Consider the following 25172-nt stretch of genomic DNA (forward strand, 5'->3'; position numbering starts at 1 on the left):
TTAATCTACAAAACTTCTCAGTTTTTTTATTTTTATTTTTAATTTTTTAAATTTTTTAATTTTTTGCTTTCAAATTTTGGCAGGCCAAAAACAAACAAATAAGAAAAGCCACAAGGAAATAGTTTTGTGGTTGCACCTTATTGTCAATTTTATAGAGGCTACTAAAGGTGATCGTTTTAGAAGAAAAATATAAAATTATCCAACAAACTCAGATTTTGGAAGAGCAAATGCTTCAAAAGTATATATAAACTGGACTACTTATGTTTCATGAAGTTCTACAAAAATTTATCACTAACCATTTTGACCTATGTCCTAAATATCTTCAATCTATCATGTATAGTTGCTAATGTGCTTATTTTTTTAGCTAGAAAAACTCTGATTTCCATTACATTGAAATTTAAATATTAATGTAAAGGTGTCTGTAGTCTGAGCTTTATATAGGCAAAGTGTGTTTATCTCAATAATGCAAGCAAGATTCTTTGCTTCTCTATCAATTAGACATGTTATGTCAAAGTACTTTCTGCATAATTCCTTACCCATTTCAGTTTCTTGGATTATGTACCTTCACTAATATTATGGACTTTAGATCAAAATAACAAAAGAGAAAAATTAAGCTTAACATAATTAAATGAATTTTCACTTTATAAATTTAAGTCATAATTTGTGTTGAATATTTTTTTTTTTTACTTTAGGACAATGTGTATTCCCCCAGATCATTGTTGGAATGCATATTGCCCTCTATAGAAAATAAAAACAGGGTACATATTTTCAATTTGTTTTCAGATTTGGAAGCTATATTACTTGGTTTGTTTCACTATAGCTTAAATTATAGAGGTTATTGGATATTTCTATTTTATACTAAAGATTGACATAAACTTTAAGAGGCCAAAGGTAATTATATTTATTATACTAACTTTCATGTCTTTATGGAAAAAAACTGTATCAAAGCACACTGTGTTCACTGTTCCCAGGAATATCCCATTAATTTAAATTCTCATCTCTTTCGTGGGGCAGATTTAGGCTTAAACTAAATTTCACTCTTTCCTTCTTTTATTCACTGGTAGTCTCTTTTGTTTTTTTGATTGCATATTTGCATAAAGAATGCAAAGAATATTAAATTCTCTTGCCACAATAATATAATTGATGAAAACATTAAGTGAATTAACATTTGTCATCATGCTATTTTACTAAAATAATAATCAGCATTTATTGTCATAAAACATGTTAGATCTCATAAGTTTTTAATCACAGAATACTTAATAAACAAGATAACTAAACAAAATTGGAAATTTTCAGAAAACTTTCTCAAATCTTCATTTAAGAAAACTAACCCAAGAATATTTACTAAGTACTTTGTACAGTTAAGGCAGAGTGATACGTGAAATTTGCACCCTATACGCGAGCAATTCACCATCCATGTGCGAGATGATACAAATATACCTGAAAGGAACAGTAAATGCAATGTTTTGAGTAAGTGTTTTAGCATTACATGACTATTTTAACTGTCACCTCTAGTTGAGTTCTTATAAGAACAAATTAAATGAATTAAACCAAATTAAAACATTAAACCTTCAAAATACATCCAGAAACGGACTACTTCTATCTTCTCTCCTTCCACCTCCCTTATGTAAACCACCATCTATCCCTTGCCTATATTATTCCCATTGGCTCTTAGCTGGTTGACCTAATTCTGGCCTTGTCACTCTTCACTTCATTTCTTTTTTTTTTTTTTTTTTTTCACACACACACACTGTATTTTATTTTTACAAGAGATAAATAGACTGACACCAAGCATTGTACATGGATGACCACAACAACACTTCATTTCTAATAGTAGCCAAAATAATACTTTGAGAATGGAAGTCAGATCCTGTCACTCCCATGCTTAAAAACCTGAGATGGCTCCCCATTTTATTCACAGTAGAGTCAGAATCCATAAAATAGCCTACAAAGTTTTCCATGATCTTCTCTCCACCCCTTAACACCCTGCACAAGCTTATGTACAATTCTCCCTTGTCTATCCCCTTTGCTCATTCAGATCCTGCCATGCTGGCTTCCTTCTTGCCTCAAATACCCCAGACATGCTTTACCCTTAGTAGTGGCTTTGCAGTGGCTGTTCCCTCTGCCTAGAACACTGTTTCTCCAAATATCTGCAAGTCAAGTGTTCTCATCTCCAACTCTGCTCAAGTATTCTTGACCATCCTCTCTTAAATTTCACCCTACTCCTCAGCCCTGGCATTCTCAAGTCTCTTTACCTTGCTCTAGTTATTGTTATTACATTCTGATAAACTATAATTATTTAATTATTTATTATGTTTATTCTTTTCTTTTTATGCCCATGAACCTAAGATTCCTTGTATTGCCCACTGATGTATCTCAATCATGAAAAGTGATACAGGACTCACAGTGGGCACTTAATAAAAATGTGTGATGTAAATAAATGACCATGTGAACAAATAGAAAATGCTAGTCTTATTTTTCTATTTCTATTAAAATGAAAGCTAGTTATATTTTGTTTAGATGTTTATTTTTTATTCTCTTATCTCCAACCATAAGCTTTTGCTAGAAAGACTGAAACACCACCACCAATGCATGTAGAAGAAGCAAGAAATAATAATAGAAAAATTATCAAGGAGCTTCTCTTTGTTATTATTGATCAAATATAGAAGTTCAAAGTTAATGTCTAATTATTTGGGGCACTTGCTATTCAAAAGGAAATATCTCTTGTCATGCTGAATTATTAGTCTGATCTTCTAACAGGCAGATCAAAGTCTGGGCTTTGGTCTACTTTCAGAGATCGGGACACCTTTGCAGGTTTATAGAAAAAGAACAGACTAAATATCTTCTCCTCTCTGATGAAATCAGACCTCTGCACACCTGCTTTGTTCCCATTCCCCTTTCCTTGGTGCTGACACTCATTTCCCTGCCAGGACATACACCATGGATATATGCTTAAGACTATAAGCAGAATTACGTGAAATTTCATCTGTATGTTAACTAAAGTACTACTTCTCTTCTATGAAAAAAGAGCATATTGGAATGCTAATGTAATGAATAATTTTATATCTAATCTCATTTGTTTTCATACAGATATTTTAAAATTCACAAACACTGTTTCTTTGCCTACCTGTAACTACAAGGTAATAATATAAGATAGATGAAAAAGCAGCACTCGGTTTTGACACTGAGTAAAGATTTACTAATTGGTCAAATTCTAAGCATGTTTTTAGAAGAACATATGAAAGTGTTGGATTCAACTGCTACATACTGGCAGCTGGCTTGAACTTTTATTGATTGATTCATTCATTCACTTGTTCAACAGTTATTGAACCCCATGACTCAGACAGTATATTGATCGCATAAGAGAGTTCAAAGATAAAACATGGTGCTTGCTTAAAAATGGAACAAAATCATCAACTAGTAAGAGAGGGAGAGATAAAAAAACAATTAGAGTACAATATACTAATTTCCCTAGACAGCCAAGTGTAAGCAAAACTTCCATAGAATAAATAGATTGAAATTTTCTCCCCTCTGAAACTAAAGAGCCAATATTCACTAAAATTTAGCTTAATCAGTTCCATATTTAGAGCATTCTATGATTTTGATTGTGTGATAACTTTTTTTGCCTTAAAATTACACAATAATATGCATTTATAAATGAAATCCCCCATGCTGATATCAACATGGCATTTCTGGAATATACGTCTAATTATGTGTCTCTATGCTTAAAGCCCTCCATTACCCTCTCCCGCTGCCACTGACTGCAAAGACTTTCATAACTCAAGCCCCAGCCTTTACCTTTCATGTTCTGCCTCCACATTTTGCTTTTCTAAAATCAGCCTTCTCACTTTTCCTCGCACTGCACTACTTCTTGATTCAACAATGTGGAACCTCTTATATCTTCCTCAAAAACAAGCCATGATTTTTCATGCTTCTGAATCTTTTTTCATGCTGTTTTCCACGTCTAGAATACATCACATCTTTCTTCCCTAGTAAACTCTACCTGTCCTTCAGAACTTTCTTATATCCACATTCTGTGAAGCCTTCCCTGAGGCCACAGTTATTGACTCCTAATTGTACCCTCGGAATTGCATTTAAGTTTTCCTTTTATATGTATATATATATATTTTTGGTGGTGAGCACACTAGGGCATAGAGAAGTAGAAATAGAATGTTGCACATGAAACTTACATAATGTTACAAAGCAATGTTACCTCAATACAAATAAGATTTTTTTAAAGTTTTCCTTTTGTATTACATTTTATTTTTTATTTTTTTAAACTTACTCATTTTATTTTATTTTTGGCTGCGTTGGGTCTTCGTTGCTGCACACGGGCTTTCTCTAGTTGCGGCGAGCGGGGGCTAGTGTTGCAGTGCTTGGGCTTCTCATTGCAGTGGCTTCTCTTGTGGCGGAGCACAGGCTCTAGGCACGCAGGCTTCAGTAGTTGTGGCACACAGGCTCAGTAGTTGTGGTTCGTGGGCTCTAGAGCACAGGCTCAGTAGTTGTGGTGCACGGGATTAGTTGCTCCGTGGCATGTGGGATCTTCCTGGACCAGGGCTCAAACCCGTGTCCCCTGCATCAGCAGGCGGATTCTTAACCACTGCACCACCAGGGAAGCCCGTGTATTACATTTTAAATGTTTGCTGATTTCCTTCTGTCTCTACCTGGCTGGAGCACTTTGAGAATAAGAGACTTAACATTCATTTATATTTCCATTATCTCTCACAGTATTGGTATTCAGTAGTTGTTCAGTAAATATTAACTAATTAATTAAAATGAGTTTAATTTGACCATTTTATGTTACTGTTGTTTTTTGTTTGTGCCAATGGAAATGTTTTTTAAGCATCTACTTTACCATTTGCCTCTTAATAAGAACAAATTTGTCAGATTCTTCTAGCCTAAACTAATCCATGATTTTATATTGGACTTATATTAAAAACTACATTAATACATTAAGGTTACTCTCCAAAACAGGAAGTGCACCTCAGAGAATGTGATCTCAGTATAGCTAACTTATTTTTTAAGCTCACAACCTTGAAATATTTTATAGACAGCTGACTCTCTTTTACTATATCTTCATTTAGAACCACTTTTTAAAACTATCAACATTTATCTAACTTTCATTCACAACTCCAAGTCAGGGAACTATGTATCTTTGTTTCCTAGTAAAGTAACTACTAGGTACTCCATGAAACATATACATTTTTCAAATGGTGGAGACTGAATCTGACAAAGAAAATCTGTTACTCTAAAAGGGAAATATTAATATTTCTATTTATTAGAAAGTGATACTGATACCTGAAATGTCATTTCAGGTCAGGTATCAATTATTTCAGTTGGGAGGGGAAACAAAGAATTCAGTAATATTACAATGAAAGTTCATCCTAGTACTCCCTGTGTATTGGCTTATCTCAGTGTATCACAATTCTGTCTCACTGAATTAACACATTGGTCCAGATTTGTGTATCGTGAATTTTTGAGAAATGATCCTGTATTGGTTGCCGGATATTATTTGGACCATTTCTCAATATTAGGGTAATTTACCTGTCATTGAGAAATATTTTTATTCTCATCAGATCATACTGGCAAATAACATAATTAAATTAGAGTGTTTATTTCTATGCCAGAAGGTTTCTGTAGTCATTGCAGTGATTTGTCTGGGTGGGAATGGGGAAGATAAATTTTAAGGAAGAATTATGTCCTTAATGTCCACATATTTTAAAATTTGGAAAAAATCCTAATGTTCCTAAATCCTAGGCTAATTTTAATTCAAATAAATAAAATTAGGATACTAATAAGTAACATACAAAATCTATAGCTGAATAATAATGTCACCAGCACCAAAACATAAAGACAGAGGACTTAGCTCTAGAATAAACTTTGAGGTGATTTATTCTACACTAGTTTAGTTTGGAAACTAATTTATAAAGCGGATAGTAATTATGACTTTTAACCTACTTTTAATTCACTAAAGGACACGTATGTATCTGTGATAAAGGAAGAGCAAACATTAGGACATCTTTTACCCTTGAAACTATTCACCTTGGTTCTTGGAACTGAAAGCAATGTTTTATGATGGTGGACTTGTGGCTGGAAATGAAAGTGCAGGACTGTGTTAAAAAGCCAGTTTCACTGATCAACATAATAGTACTAACTAGCATCTGGATCCTGTGATCCTTGTACTATGTTAATACCACGATCTCTAAAGTTTCCTTCATTTGCATCTGTAATTCTCAACTTTTGCCGCCCAATTCCAAAAGGATTCTCTGCATAGCCTGTGTTCCTAACCTCATGTTCTAAACCCAGAGGCTAGAGTGATTTTATGATCTCATTCCCAACACTGTTACTGCCTAAAACTGGACACTGAACAATTTTATACACAGATGTTTGTAGATAGTACAACATGGAGATATTATTTATCTGGACAATACAGTAGTAAAAGATTGATATTATAAAATCCAGCTTTGTTACCAGCTTTTAAGTCAGAGTTAGAAAATAAACATGTCTTCTCATATACCCAACACAAGTCTCCATATCCATTGCTGGAAATACATAGAAGTCTCTCTGGTAGGAATACATATTGTCCATTAGAAATAAAACCTTGTAAATGATATTTTATGAAAACAAATTAGGTGATTAATAATCTCCCAGGGATAGGAGGTGGGGGGGGGGATATTGTTATAAATTTGTTGCCAAGTCCTGTATTCCTCTGAAGGATAGATTTATTAACAATACCACCTAGTGCTTTTGCAATGGTTATTTGTAGCCAAGATCTCCAAACATATTTAAATGACCTACTGTAGGCACCTTAACCCAGTGTTGTACTAAAGCAGCCAAATGTGTTCTGTCTATACACAGATGCTGGAAGTACAGAAGGCATGGAAACATGGTGAAAGTATAATACCCTTCCTGAAACAACATCAAAAAATTGACAAGTACAGTTGTAATTTTCATTTTGAAAATCAGGCCACTCTTTAATAATGTTAGTTAAAATCCATTGCTAAGAATGTTAGGGTTTATAGAATACTTTGTATAATCAAAAAATGCAAATTGATCAAATGAGCATAATAAAACCAAATAAAGCAATCTATCCATACAGTAACTTTCCATGTTTATACCATTTATATATTTTTAATAGTTCTTTATTGGAGTATAATTACTTCACAATACTATGTTAGTTTCTGTTGCAGAACAAAGCAAATCAGCCATATGCATACACATGTCCCCATATCCCCTCCCTCTTGAGCTTCCCTCCCATCCTCCCTATCCCACCCCTCTAGGTCATCGCAAAGCACCGAGCAGATCTCCCTGTGCTATGCTGCTGCTTCCCACCAGCCAACTATTTTACATTCGGTAGTGTATATATGTTGATGCTACTCTCCCTTCACCACAGCTTTGCCCTCCCACCCCATGTCCTCAAGTCCATTTTCTATGTCTATCTATCTCTTTATTACTGCTCTGCAACTAGGTTCATCAGTACCTTTTTTTTTTTCTTTTAGATTCCATATGTATGTGTTAGCATACAGTATTTGTTTTCCTCTTTCTGACTTCCTTCACTCTATATGACAGACTCTAGGTCCATCCATCTCACTACAAATAACTCAATTTCATTTCTTCCTATGACTGAGTAATATTCCATTGTATATATGTGCCACATCTTCTTTATCCATTCATCTGTCGATGGACATTTAGGTTGGCTCTATGTCCTGGCTATTGTAAATAGTGCTGCAGTGAACATTGTGGTACATGTCTCTTTTTGAATTACGGTTTTCTCAGGGTATATGCCCAGTAGTGAGATGGCTGGGTCATATGGTAGTTCCATTTTTAGTTTTTTAAGGAACCTCCATACTTTTTCCATAGTGGTTGTATCAATTTACATTCCCACCAACAGTGCAGGAGGGTTCCCTTTTCACCACACCCTTTCCAGGATTTATTGTTTCTAGATTTTTTGATAAAGGCCATTCTGACCTGTGTGAGGTGATACCTCGTTGTAGTTTTGATTTGCATTTCTCTACTAATTAGTGATGTTGAGCATCTTTTCATGTGACTCTTGGCCATCTGTATGTCTTCCTTGGTGAAATGTCTATTTAGGTCTTCCACCCATTTTTTAAATGGATTATTTGTTTCCTTAATATTGAGCTGCATGAGCTGCTTGTATATTTTGGAGATTAATCCTTTGTCTGTTGTTTCATTTGCAAATATTTTCTCCCATTCTGAGGGTTGTCTTTTTGTCTGGTTTATGGTTTCCCAGCACCACTTATTGAAAAGGCTGTCTTTTCTCCATTGTATGTTCTTGCCTCCTTTGTCATAAATTAGGTGACAATATGTGCGTGGGTTTATCTCTGGGCATTCTATCTTGTAAAATTGATCTATATTTCTGCTTTTGTGCCAGCACAATCCTGTCTTGATTACTGTAGCTTTGTGGTATAGTTTGAAGCTGGGTAGCCTGATTCCTCCAACTTCATTTTTCTTTCTCAAGATTGCTTTGGATATTCGGGGTCATTTGTGTTTCCATACGAATTGTAAAATATTTTATTCTAATTCTGTGAAGAATGCCATTTGTAGTTTGATAGGGCTTGCACTGAATCTGTAGATTGCTTTAGGTAGTATAGTCATTTTCACAATATTGACTCTTCCAATCCAAGAACATGGTATATTTCTCCATCTGTTTATGTTATCTTTGATTTCTTTCATCAGTGTTTTATAGTTTTCTGAGTACAAGTCTTTCGCCTCCTTAGGCAGGTTTATTCCTAGGTATTTTATTCTTTTTGTTGCAATGGTAAATGGGAGTGTTTCCTTAATTTCTCTTTCTGATTTTTTGCTGTTGGTGTATAGGAATGCCAGAGATTTCTGTGCATCAATTTTGTATCCTGCAGCCTTACGCAATTCATTGATTAGTTCTAGTAGTTTTCTGGTGGCATCTTTAGGATTTTCTATGTATAGTATCATGTCATCTGCAAACAGTGACAGTTTTACATCCTCTTTTCCAATTTGTATTCCTTTTATTCCTTTTTCTTCTCTGATTGCCGTGGCTAGGACTTCCAAAACTATGTTGAATAAGACTGGCAAGAGTAGACATCCTTGTCCTGTTCCTGATCTTAGAGGAAATGCTTTCAGTTTTTCACCATTGAGTATGATGCTTGCTGTGGGTCTGTCATATATGGCCTTTATTATGTTGAGGTAGGTTCCCTCTATGCCCATTTTCTGGAGAGTTTTTATCATAAATGGGTGTTGAATTTTGACAAAAGCTTTTTCTGCATCTATTGAGATGATTATATGGTTTTTATTCCTTAATTTGTTAACATGGTGTATCACATTGATTGATTTGCGTATATTGAAGAATCCTTGCATCCCTGGGATAAATCCCACTTGATCATGGTGTATGATCCTTTTAATATGCTGTTGGATTCTGTTTGCTAGTATTTTGTTCAGGACTTTTGCATCTGTGTTCATCAGTTATACCAATTATATTAAACGTTGCATTTGAAATGATTTACCACACGAGGAAGTAAAAAATATCACTGCAGTAGACTTAATGTAAACTTAAAATGGAGTGATATTGTGTTTGTCAGATTGTGCTGATACTTTTTTTTTCGTTTTTTAAATATGTTAAAACATTTTTTTAATTAAGGCATAAACCCAACCCAACAAATCTGACACACATTTATTTTAAAATGCAAATCATGCTTCCAGGCAAATTTGTACAAGTTCAAAAAGTTCAACCAAATGTTAGAAAGGATTAAGAAAGCCATAGTTGAGTAAAATTAGTTTAATATCCATATCCTATTATAAGGCATTTATGGGAAACAAAATTAAGATTTCTAAATGGGTTGAAATGTTCAAACATTCTTACGATATGGTGTACTTTCTTCTAAGATATACGTCCTTTTCAGCTTAATGTATGCTCGATATTATGAAACTTATTTATAGTAATAGAAATGCATTCCTTTATTTATTCATTTTTAAGATCATATTTATTCATTGCCTTCTTATACCCTATATTGAATTGTTTTTAGGAATGCAACATATAGTGGGTATCTGACTTTTTTTCTCTAGACAGTATAAATTTCTTTGAGAGAAATGAGCATTTCTTATACCATGTGATTCTGGTATCACAGAGTTTGAGTGCAGAATCCGGGTCAACAACAACAAAAAGACTTCATTCCTCTAGCTAGCTGATTTCATTTTTTTTAGGGTTTGATAGATGCCGAGACAGAATGCATCTCTTTCTCTCTCTCTCTGTTTCTCTCTCACACACATACACCTAGGAATAAAAGCTTCATAGGTGTTGTAAACTTGAAGTTGCTGTTATCTGAGAGACGCTACTTTGGAATGAAGTCTACCTACACAGGGGTAAGCTTAAACAAGCTGTGCAAAAAGCAATTACATCCACTTGTAATCAGACGACATAGAATTTAGTCAAATTTGAACCCGATCTTGAGCAATGAATGGGATACCAATAGTTGTAGATGGATGGGAATGATAGATCATGCCTGGAGAAACATAGATACATGTGAAGAGATAATTAAGTGACCGACCTCCTTCCTTCCTTCTTTCCTTCCCTCTCTCTCTTTTTCTCCTTTCCTTTCTCCATTCCCTCCCCCTCTCTCTCCTTTTCTTCCTACCTTAAGCATTTTGGGAACAACAACTATAAACCATTATGGATACTGAGAATAGAAATAAAGAGTCCCTGTCCTATCTAGGACCATAGAGTCAAAATGTAATACCTTTACATTTGTTTGATGGAAGTGAAAATGATCTATACAAGAAAAAATTTTTGTGTCCCTCTGAGAATTCAGATAATAGAGCAATTCTAGAAATATGTGTTTTTAAAAGAATACATTTTATGTAAGGTGGTTTTAAATCCTTGAGATATGTCGACAGCATAAATTATAAATTGCCCTAAATCTATTTAGAACATGATACCTTAGATAAGAAGTAGAAGATAAATAAGTTGCTTTTTACAGGAAATATGTAAATTTGTTTTTAACTGTATGATACAATTAATAAATACTAAGTCTTCTGACTCTACTGCTATGCTACATCATATGCATCTTGAAAATAATGGTTTTAGAACTTTATTAAAAAGCTGTGTTGCTGATTATTTTTCATATGGCTTAATAATTATCAAATGAAACTTGTGAGTACAAAATCAAATAGAAAGACAAAAAAAGACACTTTTGTTTCCAAAAAATGAATAATTTGATGAATAAAGGACAGAGAGATAATGTATAAATAAATTTTAAAATTACACACACACACATACAAAAACACACAGGGAAAGTGTTCTTACATTGTTAAGAGGATAATCTCACCTTAATGTGATAAAATTTAAATTTCAATTAACTTAATGATTCTGAGAAATTAAATTTATTCCTTGAAACAAGACTTCTTCAAAACAGTGGAGTCATTTCTTTTTATATTGCCAACTATGAAACTGCTTACATTTTATAGCCAGAAAATACTGCTGACAGATAACTTAAATGTTAATTTCATAACTCTTTAAGACAAAATGGAGACTGGCATTAAGATTTGAGATATTCAAAGTTATTCAATACGCTTTACTTCTGTTCAATACGCTTTACTTTCTGTTCAATACGCTTTACTTTGTTGTTTTCCCAATACGCTTTACTTTGTTGTTTTCCCAATTTGATCTTGGGCTATGGCCAAAAGTATTTTTTTCTATTATAAACTGTACTCTTAAAATAAGCATTTTATAATTTTTGCCTCTATTAAAATTGAAAAAAAAAGTTTCTACATGTATTACTCTAATTACTTAAATTACCTAAATTAGATTAGGATAATAAAATGAAAACTTTGCAATTATCCATCTTATTTAGCATAGAATTTGCACAATATTGTAATGGATGTTTTATTCCACTTTACATTGTCTGTTTAGACATAACAGTAAAGCAAATTTTTTCAGGTTTGAACTGGGGTATTTTTTCTAAAGACTTAAGATAAAAATGGTATTGATAACAGTAGAAATAGGATTATTTATTACAGTGGAAATAGAATTATTCTATTATTTAATGGAGTGGGAGAGGGCAAGTTATAAAACTTACTGTCTTTTTTTTTGTGAAGTTGAGTATGATGTTAGCTGTGGTTATCATATATGACCTTTATTATGTTGAGGTAGGTTCCTGCTATGCCCACTTTCTGGAGAATTTTTATCATAAATGGATGCTGAATTTTGCCAAATGCTTTTTCTGCATCTATTGGCATGATCATATTGTTTTTACTCTTCAATTTGTTAATGTGGTGTTGTATCAAAACTTACCATCTTTAATCAAGATTCTGCCATTTTTCCTGAAGTCTTGAAATTCTTTGGTTAATTTCCCCATTTCTAAAGAGGTGATTTTTAACAATCATTGATATTTTTCTCACAGCTCTTATGGAGAAATGGATTTTTATTATCCTTACTGCATCATTCCAGAAATACTATGTTCCACCCACTTTGAAGGGCTGGTTTCTATTCTTTTTATCAACTTTACCTCCAGTGGAAATTTGATGTTAACACAGATGCTATCCCCTTATTCTAAATGGTTAGAGCCTTTCCTGTGGTCATAACTAGGTCAAGATGGAAGATCTTTGTGTAGCTGCTGGGATCAATTACAAAGAATATTTTTAAGATTATGGCATTAAATGTGCTAGACTATATATTATTTAAGTTTGCATTGGCAAAGAAGAATTCATTTCTTGTCTCAATATTTTGGGGAAAGAAGGAACTGAGATAAATGGGGAATGCTATTTGTCAGGGCACGTACATAAATCAAGAATTCTAAATGACAGGAGATGCTGAACTCAAAAGCTAAAGAGTAAAATAAACCCCATATGATGTCATCAGAGCTCCATTTCTTCCAATCTTATGAGGATGAGCAGAAAAAATTTGTGGGTGGAGAGAGCCACTCTGTATCCATCATCTAGAATAGATAGAGTCTACCTACTGATTAACACAAACAGTATAAAGAAATCGTATAGCTGTAGTAACATACAGGCAAGGAAGGCAGTTATAATCAGAAAGGAATAAAAGATTTCCCCAGGGAAATCCTGAGATTCAGATTAAAATAAATGATAGTAGCCCTATATATTAACCAAGGCAATTAATGCCAGCTTCTGCAACAGAAAACCCCGCAATTTTAGAGGCTTACTGCAAAAAGTGTATTTTCCTTCACATCACATCTAGTGTGACTCAGGTGGCTCATCTACAAGAACTCTGTAGGTTCTTGATGACTGAAGAGCCCAGGTTGTTTCCATCTTGCTTTCCAGCTCAAAGAGGAGAAAAGAAAATGAAGTGGAGAGACCCACACACCCTTGGCTGCCTTAAACCAGAGTGACTCATCACTTCACTTCCCCTTCCAATAAACTGGTGATAAATCACCACCTTTACCCAGTTAGACATGTGAGGTCTCTGAAGTATAAGGGAACACCTGGATATTTGATGAACGCTGGTAATCTCTGCCAGACTCTCACAACCTAAAAACCAAAGAACAACCAACAATGAAAGGAATTCTTCTATTGTGTTCCTGATCTAATTTGATAGTTCCAACTTCCACCTTGTCATTTCTGGGAGTTAGGGTCAGTTTCTGGCAGCTTTCTCTTCTCAGTTAGGAACTGCTAAAACTTTTAAAATATCCACTTAATGTAGCTTGATATTTTTCTATATAAATGATGGAAATGATCATAAATATATGTCCAGTTTTACTCTAGTAGAAAAGTCATAGGAAATTAGATGTCATTTTAAAGGATGAAAGTAAAATACCACTCTAGGCATTTGGTAATCTTTTTATCTTACTATATTTAATGTTTATCTTATTATCAATTGCTATTTGACTAAATCAACACTTTGCACATGCATTTCACTCTTCCTTACTCACCTGAATCTGTTGGGTGATTTATATTCAGGTAAATTCATGCCACATTCACTGAAATTAAGGCTTATTCAGCAGATAGTTTCTCTTTAGATAATACTGCAGTAATAAATAGTTTCAATAGACATTTAACTCTTTATGCTGAACAGATGGTAGAGACTCCAATGAATCTCGACTTGATAGCTGCACTAAGAAAAGTTTTTTTTATTGAGCTTAATTTTCTTATTAATACAAAACTGGATTGTCAGCCTTAAAAGGGCAGGGATAGTATCTCTTTTTAAGTTTTTTTTTTTAACTGTGGTAAGAACACTTAACGTGAGATCTGTGCTCTTAACAAATATGAATACTCAATACGGTATTGTTAGCCATGTACAACAATGTTATTCATCTTGTGTAAATGAAAACTTGAATAACTCTCTGCTTTCCCCCTCCGCCAACCCCTGGCAGCCACCATTCTACCTTTTGCTTCTATGAGTTTGACTATTCTAGATACCTTCCATAAGTGGAATCATGCAGGATTTATCCTTCTGTGTCTGGCTTATTTCACTCAGCATAATGTCCTCCAGGTTCACTCATATTGTTGCATATGACAGGATTTTCTTGTTTTTTAGGGATCATTCCTCTTTCCCTCACCCTAAAGCTTCTTACATCTAACATAGTGCCTGGCATGCAAAACTCATTCTGTAAATGCTTATTGAATAAATTAACTTTTGCTAGATTAAATATGAATACCACAATCAGCTCTCTCTATTATTCTTCTGAGTCATTGTTCACTCTTCATCCCGTTAATTAGCTGAATGCACATATTTTCTTTTTTCCAACTGCAAATTTCCTTCACCATTTTTCCTAATCTGACTGATGCTTGCTGTCCCTGTCTACAATGTCATATCATGAACCACAAATGTCCTGTGTGATAGAACAGTAGCTCGTGTGCACACCCCCACTTACTATCTGGAGGCACTGAACTTGACAGGCATGAACTCATTTAATCCTCCCTATCTCTGTGAGATTGGTATTATTAATATGTCCATTTCACAGATATTGAAACTGAGGCACCTAGACACTGGTAATGTGCCCAACATCACACAGTTAGTTATCAGTAAGGCTGAGATTTTAATTTAGCCTGTCAGACTCCAAAATGTATATGCTAACACAGCATCTAGCCACTGTTATGTTATGCTGCCTCGCTGCTGTGCAGTGACTAAAAATGATTTATTTACTTTCACAGTCAATGTAACTCCCATTGGTGTAATAAGGGCCTTTCCTTAAAGAAATACCTTTGATATGTATATTTCCAATTAATTGCCTTAGAAGTTAATGCCTATATATTAAAGTTATATTTTCCTTCTATGAAATTTGAAATCAGGCAAATTTTAGATTCGCCTCATATCAAATATGCCCTTTTCAGTAAGTTACTTATTTTTACCTCTTATAGCACAATTTTTAAATCTGTGACATAGCTAGTGTGTAGGGCTTCCGTGATGTTAAATAAGACAAACAAAAATGTTTTAAAGTATTAGCACAGCGCACAAAATATAGCAGCCTTTCAATAAAGGTAAGTATTAATAATAGTTCTTTAGGACTTCATCAACAGGTTTTGGTTTTACAATATTAGGTAGGGGAAGTGTTCCCCAGAATGACATAATATCCATTCCCATAAGGTTTGTAACATCATAATTCTTTCTGTAGTTATCTTCCCATATTTAGCTAAGTTTTGTGGTTCAGTATCCTAAGTAGCCTATTGTTAAATCTCATGGTTAAATAAATGGTAGCATAAAAAGGTTACCTATTGCTTTATTAGTTAATTGCAGTGATACACTTTTATTTCAAGGAAGATGAATAAAAGACCTCCAAGTTAGTTTGTCTTTAGATATGAAACATTTACATGAATGCATAATATTGAGTACACTAGATCATTGTATTGGCTCCTTAAAAGTACGTATGCATCAATACTGCACTTCTGGTTTTATTTCCACTGATAATCTTATTTAATGTCAGATTTCTTCATATTTTTAAATTAAGAGAAAGGGCATAGAAAAGGCCTTCATTCCATTTTATACTCCAAAAAGTGTCAACAAAAAAGCTGTGTTGTACAGAAAATAATACATATTTAAATAATGAATGCCACAGGATTTATTTCAAAATTGTAGACTAATGTTCAGTTATGAATGTACACTTTGAGGATTAGCCTGTGGGTACAGGAAACAACATGTTCAAGAGATCTCCTTTTCAGAACAATAAAATACCTAGAGCATTATGAGGCTTAATTGACTAAAATATTACCATATACACACATTTATAAGCTTACAACTCTTAACAAGTTAAAACTTCATCAAGAATTCAACATCAAATAAAAATTAATTTCTACCAGCAATGTTGCATGAAACCCTAATCCAGATAGGATGATATTACTAACACCTACATTATTTTTCCAAGTCACAGTTGCCCCTAAGCTAATTTAAAAATGTGTTTCTGTTTTCTTCATTCTCCCTGAAGGAAGTATCATAAATAACTGGCATGACATTCTCAAGAGATTGTTTTCCAAAGAATAAAACTTTTAAAATTCTATTTTCCTGGAAGGGAACTTAATCATCCAAGAGTGTAAAACATATACGTACGTAACTACAAAATATTCTTAGCTTTTCATAAATTAACAGTAGTAATGTAAGAATAAATATACTAGCAATATTAAAAATATTTTTCTTTATGTAAATTTAGTGCCTATACAAAATCTTCTTGAACAAAGCATGGCTTATGGCTCAGACAGTCATTAAACATCAGTTGTGTACCCAGTATGTGAAGTGCATATTACTTTCTTATTCATCAAAAATAAGGAGAGGATGGATTAAAGTAGAACCTAGTGAGTTTATTTGTTATAGATTGTGATTTTGTAGATTAAGGTTTTAAAGACTAAGGTATTTTACTCAATTATATGATTAATTTTAAAAAAGTATAATAACTATTTTAAGATGGATATTTATGAACTAAAACTAATGATGTCAGTATGGTTTTAGTAAGTGCGTACTGTGTCACCCTGATTATCCATGAGACAGGTGATTTTAAATATATTCAGTTGTTTGTACCAAAGTGTTTTTCCCCCTTCTGTTTCTATTCTGTTTTGATTGTGTATTCAGCTTAAGATTATACATGCTGAGAGAATAGAGTTATTGTGACTTTACTTGTCTTACTTGTCAAATGATTTGAAGCTCACTTTAGGTCAACAGCGTTTAAAATTCCAATTGAATTGTGAATAGCTGAAGGAATTTTCCAAGGAGGGTGGAAAGAAATGAGTATACTCATCATAAATCCAAGCATGGAAAAAGCAGGCTGTGAAAAAGGCCCTATCTTCCTCATACCTTTTTCTTTATTTTTCCATTTTAGAACCTATTCAAAAATCCCACTCTTGCTTTGCTCCTTTGGTTTTTAGAAAGAACAAGTCACTTAACCTCTCCGTGCCTCAGGTTTTTCATCTGCAAAATAAAGGGACAGGATTAGAACATGTGATTCACAAAGTTCAGAGTAAGTAAGAACCAATACGGGGAGCATCTGAAAGGAGTCCCAAGACTGGCCTCAAAAATTCTCACTCACTAGGACTGGGTAAACCTTTGACTTTGCTTTTTTAAAACAAGCCCTTCGAGATTTTTGAAGCAGGTAGTCTGCAGACCCCACTGTGAAACCCTGAACATATGACAAATTCTCTCCAAGCCTCCTCCCACCTCTCATAAATCCCCAAGATACTGTTTCCTGTAGATTCCATAAAAAGAATGAAAACTGATTTTCTGGCTTACAAAAGTGAAGTAGCAGAATTTTGACATTATTTAAGTATTCCAATTCATTGTTCAATTTTTTAACATCCATGTGGAGGTGTTAAACCTATGGAGAGGCCGTTCTACAAGTCAACAGATTATTGCAAGCAAAAAATACCTCTGCACAGTGATTATATTGTAGCTTATGGAGTATTTCATTGAACACTGCAAAACTATACAGGGATGCTGTTACACTATCAAAGCAAGCAGTCGTTTTTGAAAGTGTGCTGATCTCTTAATAGCTTCAAGGTTATGACAGAAATAAAATCAATACGCAGCTTGCCTTTTTCATTTTGTATTTCAGTTTGTGTTGGAACATCAAGAGGAATCAAAATTACAAAGTTTTAGAGTAGATTCCAGAGATTATTGCTCACATTTCTGTTCCCTATATGGCATCATAAGTCCTATTATACCAATAATCAGGATGTATTCATGTTTGCATTCTTATTGCACAGTGCCTAGCTCATTGTAGACACTCAAAAATGTTCACTAGCGAATGAGTGAATAAATGAATGGAATAGAATGAATGAATCCCATTTATTGAAGTACTTACAGGAAGGCTAAGTAAGATACCTAACATCACTTACTTGGTAAGTGGCAGAACTAGGTTTAGAGTTTATTGAGATCTCCTGAATCCCAAGAGAGAGGCCTTTAAACATTAGTACTGTGGTTCTGTAGACAAAGAGCTCTTAAGTTTTCCAAAAAATGGGTTGAAAGCTGCCTCTTGCTTCTCTTCACTCATCTCCATTCCCACCTTGGGCAACATAAGCTTGAAATACTCAGGGTAGTGAATTTTACATAAGAAATCTTGCTCCTCATAGCCTACCTAATTGAAAACCCAGATAATTCCAGATGATTTTTTTCTGATGATAGTATGTCTTTGTAGCCCCATCATGTGGCAATGATGTAAACTCAGTTTATAAATAATAGTCTGAAATTATGTGATTCTTAAGAGTTATTTTTATCTGTGGGATTTGTATCACAAAGTGAGACTTGGTATTTTATATCACACGACCTCAAATTCGTATGATTCAAATCTGCACAAAATGCAACCATACAGCACCATCACTTTAATTCTGGCACAGAGTCTCAAAACAAGTGGGCTAAGGCTTTCTTGGCTCTCTCGTCAGGCCACTGACTTTGTACACCGCCTTGTTTGAAAGCAACGTGAGTAATCAGAGTGGGTAGTTATTGATAGTTAATTAACTTAGTCATTGGCCCCTAAGGAAAAGGGGATATTGTAGTCTATTTTGTCATAGTGTATAAGAGATGAGATTTTTCACGTGGATATGCTTTAGGTAAATGAGATATTATACGTGAGGAGCCAATTAAAAACGTAATTGATACTTAAAGCCTCAGCAGAGGTAGATTTGCTTATTTGTTTGATTGAAAAAAGAAACAAATTCAGTACATTCAAGAGAAGGCAAGATTTAGGGGGTCCTTATTGTTTCAGTTATCTATTGCTCTGTAGCAAACCACCCAAAATCTAGTGGCTTAAAACAGCAACCATTTAGTTGTATCTCAGGTTCTGTGGGTTGGTGGGACCCAGATGTGCACTTTCCGAACTGGTCTTACTTGGAATCTTCACACAGGTACTGTCAAACGGCCACTGTGACTGGCTGTCTGGCTCCTCAATGCCCCTTTACGTTGTTTCTCTTCCTCAAGTAGATCTGCCTGAACCTTTTCCATGTTGGGATCCGTGCTCTAAATAACGGAAGGTGGATTTGCAAGACAAGTTTTTTTAAATTTGGGGGTTCACCAGTCCTAGAGCATCCTTTCCTTCACACACTGTTGGTTAAAGCGGCGATAAGCCCAGCCAACATTCAATGGGAGGGGACACAACCTCCACCTCTTCATGGGAAGAGCAGCAAGTGGGAGAGATGAGTGGAATTGTTTTGTGCTACCTTTGGAAACCAGCTTCAATATTCATTGTTATTCTAGCCAAAATTTGGTGCACCCAGATTATTGATGATTTTGATTTCTGGAGATAATCGAATGCTTTATGAAAGTATTTCTGTGCTTTTTATCTTTCCCTGGACCACTTCTATGGTGAAACTATGCTATATCATATTATCTATGTACTTTTACAATAAATGGAGACTAGCATTCACTGATGTGTGGAGAAGATAAAGGAAAAAAGCTAGGAACCCACACAGCAAACCCCAACCCTTGTTGATCTCACAATGGAAGATTCTCCTGGGTGCAGGCATTCTTCCTCTCTGAATTGACATGACTGACAGAAATGTAAGGAATTTTTACACAAGGAATGTTTACCCAGGTCATATCTTTTCCATCCTAGGGAGAGTTTGAAGAATAGGGTAGAGATTAAGACGTGATCCATCATAGATGGATGGAAGACCAATTAGAACAGACCTAATTTGTGATGGGACATTATAAATTTTAAGATTTCTCCCTGTCTTCCAGCAGTTCTTATTAATCAGATGAAACCCATTCTAAATGGTCTCCCTTTAACAAGGCTATGCTAACAGAAACTGAATCTATCTATCTATCTATCTATCTATCTATCTATCTATCTATCTATCTATCCATCTATCATCTATCTAATCTATCTACCTACCTACCTTTCATAGATTTACTTCTTCCTGAGACCAATTTGGAGATACTGGAAGTATTCTGTATTTTCTCAACTCTTATATGTAGGGAGATAATTTTAATAAATCAGAACAACCACCTGGTGTGGTTTAGTTGATAGAATTGTCTGTTTTATTTAAAACACATTTTGAAGCAAATTACGTTCGTTATCTAACATCTAATCACTAGTATTAAATTTTACCTATATTTTTCCAAAGAATGCAGATTTTTGTAGAGGAAAAAAAGTCTTAAAAGCACAGGCTGGCAACTGCTTTACTTTTTAAAGAAATCCTAGCCACCAAGAATACATAGTCCAAAAATTACTTAAGAAATATAGTGTCAGTCCACATACACCTGGGCATAATCCTTTCTTTGTATCATAGAGAACAGCAAGCTTTTATTTCTATAGTAGAAAGGTAAAAAAACAAAAACAAAAAACTCCCAATCTGCTCTGAAACCTTGGTGCCATGATAGAGCTCCACCACATAGAGAAGATAAAGAACTGGATCATGACCTCAGTAATCCCTGGATTTTAGAGGACCTTCCTATAACCAGTACATCGAACAAGTGGGTGTCATGAACAACTCAATATTTAGAACAACTCAATTTTTAGAACATCTGGTTCTAGGTACTAGCCAAAGCTGTTGATTTCATTCAAGCTTGCAGCCAATCTCATTTTGCCTTAGGTGCTAGCTCTCCTTTTAATTACAGCTCTGATTCCTCAGGGTTGAAATAGAGAGTGAGGGGAGAAAGCCAGGTCTTACTTGGCTGGTATTCTTGTTTCCCAGATTCATTCTTTATGCACGTACCAAATATTTAAAACTGACAATGTCCCATTTAACTGTGTTTGTGCATTCTTCAGAGGCTCCCTTGTTCATATGTAGTTCCCTCAATCTGAGCAATTGCTTCTCTCTTCTCTTTTGTAGCTTCTTGCTTAACCTTGCAAGCCCTGGGATATAGTGATATCTACCACTGAATACTGAGGTTCTTTTGCTCCTCTAAAACTATCCTGCTGGCCAAGGCCTAATATTATCTGCATGCTAGCTCTCTTTTACATGCGGTCCATATGTGGCCCTCAAGAAACACTTAGACATCCTTTGCTCCTGTAAGTAATGAGGAGGAAAGTTGATCCTAAGTAAGTGGCAAAATCCTTTCACCCTTGCCTTTGGAGCAGCTGCCTGGCCCATCTCTGCCATTTAGATTCACAGCTGAGAGCCTGGAACAAATCTAATATACTTTCTTAATCTTAGGAGACAGATATATTTTCTGAGAGACTCATCAAAGCTTCTCCCTGTCTTGATTTGAGAGGAAGGTCCCACTCAGCTCCTCTGAGGAAGGTTCTAGTCAGGATCTAGTCCCTCAGTCCTTTCATGTTTTTGTGCCCAAGTTGAGTGAGGCGGGGGGAGTTCAAGATTCATAGAACTGGTTTTTGGTTATATTCCCTTTGAAATTCTTCAGCACGATCTGACTTACTTTGGTATCTGAAAAACAGAATAGTGGAATAGCTAAAAGCACAGACTCTGGAGATAGATTCTCCAGCTTCAAATTCTAACTTCCTTAACCTTGCTAGCTTGGTTTCTTCTTCTATAAAATGTTCTTACCCGACTGGTATTAATACTGCCTACTTCTTAGGTTCATTGTGATGATTACATAATTTAATAATATAGGACACTGAAAAAAGTGGCCCAGAAGTCAAGACAAGAAGAATCTTATTTTTACTTCCTGTTAACATTCTCATTATCCCTGGAAATGTCAATCAAAAACTAGAATATGAAACACATAACAGAAGTTAGCTGTACAGAAGGTAGGAGGGTGAATACAAGGATACTCCAACTTTGACCTAAGATTCAATTAGCCAGGAAACCTGGTCCAAGGTTTAATACTGCCACTGAGTAACTAGTATAATCCACAGTAAATCCTTTAGTAACGTGTATGTTTGGTTTTCTCGTTTATATGTAAGAACCAAAGTTTTTCTCCTTCCAGGACATGAGACTTCTTTATCAAGGGTAATTTATTCATTCAACTAATACTTATTAAACATATACTATGCGCCAGGTACTCTAGGCACTGAGGATACAGCAGTGAACAAAAAGTGAAAAAAAAAATCTCTGCTATCATGGAGGTTATATACTAGTGGCAAGATCCGAACAACAAACAAAATACGTATTATATCTTATAGTTGTCCCACTGCCCTTAGAACCACATGAGGACTTGAGATGAGAGGAGGGGGAATAGACCGTATGTCCTCACCTCCTTGTTGTGACCGAAGTAATATCATGTTTAAGGGATAATAAAAGGAGTTCTGATCATCTCTAGGTAGATGGTGATGCTGAGGCTGTGAGTAGCGTTTGGAAAAGGGAAGGAGACTTCCGCCAGGAGCATACAGAGACTGAGCTCCCCGTCTTTGCTGGACAGTGGTGACGTTGAGGCCAGCAAGGGGTGCTCTTACTTAGAGCACACAGATCTTCTGGGCTCCCTCTTGAATCCTGATAGAGTCTAGAGGCTAAGGAGGGGCAGCCTTACCTATAGTTCCTCATCCCCGTGTTCCTTTGTGATTCTTAGTGCAAAAAACCTCTAAGATTGTCTGTTGTATCCTGCAGATGGGGGCATAAAGGAAGAGGAAAAAGAATCATTGGTTTCACAGGGTTATATGGGTCTTGGAATTCATTCTAACCAGAATGAAACACTGTTTCTGTGACCTATAAAAGAAAAACCTAGGAACACAGGAGTCACTTTTAAAATCTTATATCTATCAGAATGTCTAAACGTAAAAAAAAAAAAAAAAGACTGACAACATCAACTGCGAGTGAGAATGTAGACCAAACTCAGCCCTCATACGTTATTGGTGAGAATAGAAAATGGTACAATCACGTTGCAAAAATGTCTGGCAATAATTATAAAATTAAGCATATACCTACCCTGTGGTCCAGAATTTACTCAAGAGAAATGAAAACATATGCTCGCACACACACAAAAATATACAAGAATGTTTACAGCAACTTTTTCATAATAGCTCAAAACTAGAAACAGCCCAAATGCTCACCAATAGGAAAATAAATAAATAAACTGTGGCTTATTCATACAGTGGAATACTGCTCAGCAATAAAAATAAATGAGCAATATGAAGGAATCTCAAACACATACTGCTGAGTGAAAGAAATCGTACACAAAAGAATCCATAGCGTGTGATCTATATGAAGTTCTAGAACAGGAAAACCTAATCTATGGGAAAAAAAAGAATAATGACTGTTTCTGCGGTGGTAGGAGCAAGGATTGACTGAGGAGAATGAAGGACCTTTCTGGGGTTATGGTCATCTTCTGTATCTTGATAGGAATTTGGGATTGCGCAAGAGTATGTACTGTGAATGGTACCCAAGCTTACTGAATGGTACATTGAAGGTTTTTGCATCTCATTGTACGTAAATTTTACCTCAAAAGAAAAAAATAATTCTGTAAAATTTTAGTAAACACTATGCCTGCTTAAATATTTGGGGAACATACTGAGGTCTGAACTTATTTGAAAAAGCATCAAAAAATAAGATGGGTGAATAGATGGATAGTGGGATGGTTAGATAATTATGTGATCAAGCAAGTATAGTAAAAAGTTAATCATAGAATCTAGGTGGTGGGTACATGTTTATTTACTATAAAATTCTTTACTTTTCTGTAAGCTTGGTAATTTTCAAAATAAAGTTTCAGGAAAAAAAGTCTAGTTTGAGGTGGAAATATGATATTTTATTATCATGGCTCACATATTGTAAAAATTCAAAAAAACTAAGAGTATCACATAGCTTTATTATGTACTTTTATTGAGATAATAGAGATGATAGAAGATGCATTCATTTACTCAATTATTATTTAATGAGCAACTCATTGTTAGCCTAATAAAAACAGGCACAATAGTCTGTTCCTGCTTTTATATTGTAATGGAGGAAGAAAAGATATTTATTTTATACGTTTTCTGCTAACAAATAATGTATCACATTGGTAACAATAATTTTAAACAAAATAATTCCCCTTTAAAACTCCAAACACTGCTTGGATATTTTACTCTGCTTTATTTGAAATATTTTCGTTAAAGAATAATGAATTCCTATGAAGACAAGTTCTAGAAATAGGTTTTATGGTGCTTCCCATATTGAACCAACAGTTAGTAAATTATCTCCAATTAATAGTCTTCACATCTTTCATGTAAAGTATAGTTATAAGATATTAGGTTCTGAAATTAATTAATCCAAAATAAAACCCAGTTGAACAAGTAATCATTAAGAAGCATAATTTAGGAAATTTTTTAAAAATCAAAAGAAATTTTTTTGTCTGAAACTTGAGCCAGCAACATCACAAGATTTGTCCTTAATACCTACATAATGTAAATTATATCTGGCATGTCTCCTCACTAAAGCCACAATGCCCAGAAATAACTAAAGTAAATAGCTTTAAGCAATTTAATTTATAATCTCATCTAGTGAGTGTATATGCAGCCGTCAAAAAACATTAGCTTTCTAGTTACTGACTTTAAATACAAATCCTATTATCTCTGTTATTGAAAATGCTAAAAGCCAGTTTTGGACCAGTAGGAACTTAAGTTCAGTCCTCAGTCTTCTAGTCTTTCTCTCTATTCTTTTCTTCTGTGAATTTACCCACCTGACATTTTCCCTGAGCTCCAGTCTTATTTCTCCTATAGAATACTGAATATTTTTTCTTTAAACATTTCCAAAACTGAACTTTTCATCTTCCTCCCAAAAGTCATGCAACTTCCTGCTTTAATCATAGCTGTACTATTTTCTCATCATCCAGATGCTAAATCTACTCCATTCTTCTCTTAATCTAGTGTAATAAGTCACTGAATTTTGTTAGTTTTTTCCTCAGAAATGTTCTCATCTTTCTTTTTTTCTCTTTATTC

The 25172-nt window shown here is 34.6% G+C and overlaps 1 protein-coding gene and 1 long non-coding RNA gene across 4 annotated transcripts in view; one reads left to right on the forward strand and one right to left on the reverse strand.

Annotated features, from left to right (window-relative positions):
- The window catches only part of LRRIQ1 (leucine rich repeats and IQ motif containing 1), a 304399-nt gene that overhangs the window by 19303 nt on the left and 259924 nt on the right, over positions 1–25172 (forward strand). The window lies entirely within an intron of this gene.
- On the reverse strand, positions 1715–15147 carry LOC309609851. Its single transcript, XR_014233620.1, has 2 exons — positions 11626–15147; positions 1715–11564 (listed from the first exon to the last, which is right to left on the reverse strand). It is a non-coding gene; the product is annotated as an uncharacterized lncRNA (long non-coding RNA).

The sequence above is a fragment of the Balaenoptera borealis genome (assembly GCF_965194805.1).
Source record: "Balaenoptera borealis genome assembly, chromosome: 13".
NCBI lineage: Eukaryota > Metazoa > Chordata > Mammalia > Artiodactyla > Balaenopteridae > Balaenoptera > Balaenoptera borealis.